The following is a 1,217-nucleotide window of genomic DNA, read 5'->3' as shown; positions in this document are numbered from 1 at the left end:
AAGTTTAAGTTTAAAATAATAATGAAGATAAAATTAGTACATATTTAACCGGTGTAATAGTTAAAGCTATACTATTTAAAGCTAAAGACGTTTATTTAATTATAATTAAAAATCAATTGAATAATAGAAAAATACAAGATTATTTATTTCTACAAACGTAATAATAAAAAATATGAATGAAAAAATTATGAATGGAAAAATTATGAATGAAAAAATTAGGAAAGAAAAAATTATTAAAAATAAAAGATTAAACTTTATATATATATACAAAGTTTTGATTAAAAAAAAACTTTAACGATATTATAAACTATAAAGATTAATAATTAATCAAATATTATTAATCAAAAATAATCGAAAATATATCAACACTATTCAAATCGAAATTCTAATATTATGTTGAAATGAAACTATAACTTCTAAATAATTTAGTGTTAAATAAGTTATCTATTAAAAATAATCTATAAAGAACCAAATGAATAGTATAAAAACAAGAATACATATTATTTTCAAATAGTAGAAAATCTTTAGCAAAGTGAAAACAGTACTTATCCAAATTTTTCCGTAATTCATATATATATATAGTTTTAGGGAAAATAACCAAGTTTCAAGAACTCATCGATGAAAATCCATGTGATAGTGGATTTTCATCGATGAGTTCTTGAAACTTGGTTATTTTCCCTAAAACTATATATTTTATCTATAAAGCTCAGTTTAATTTTAATTTTTTATAAATTGATTTTAATTGAGTTTTTACCTGTAATTTTGGATTTTGTCCCTAATATTATTATTATTATTATTATTATATATATATATATATATATGTGTGTGTGTGTATCTTTCAAAGCTTATTTCAGATACAAAGTGTATGTATTATGTAAGTACGTACGTACATACATAGGTTAGAAATTAGCTCTTTCTCTATTGGCAAGAAATCTTGAAATAAAACTGAATATGAGCACTCAGAGAGCACAAACCTCCGCCAAGGCAACACTAACGTCCTCTCAACGATTAGCCAGAGATGATTTTGAAGAACGAGAATATCTGAAATAAACTCGACTGCTCTCACAAACAAGAATACTAAAACTGAACCCGACTGCTCTCAAAAATTAAGTTAAAAAACAGAAACAATAATCCAGAATCCTTGTCCGATACCAGATCGATCCCAAAATCTAATCAGTTCGTGCCAGTCACGAGGCCAAACATCCCTGAAAGTTTCA

Source organism: Octopus bimaculoides, chromosome 11 (assembly GCF_046866305.1).
Source record: "Octopus bimaculoides isolate indiv1 chromosome 11, ASM4686630v1, whole genome shotgun sequence".
In the NCBI taxonomy this organism is placed as follows: Eukaryota; Metazoa; Mollusca; class Cephalopoda; order Octopoda; family Octopodidae; genus Octopus; species Octopus bimaculoides.
This window is presented reverse-complemented; position numbering follows the sequence as displayed.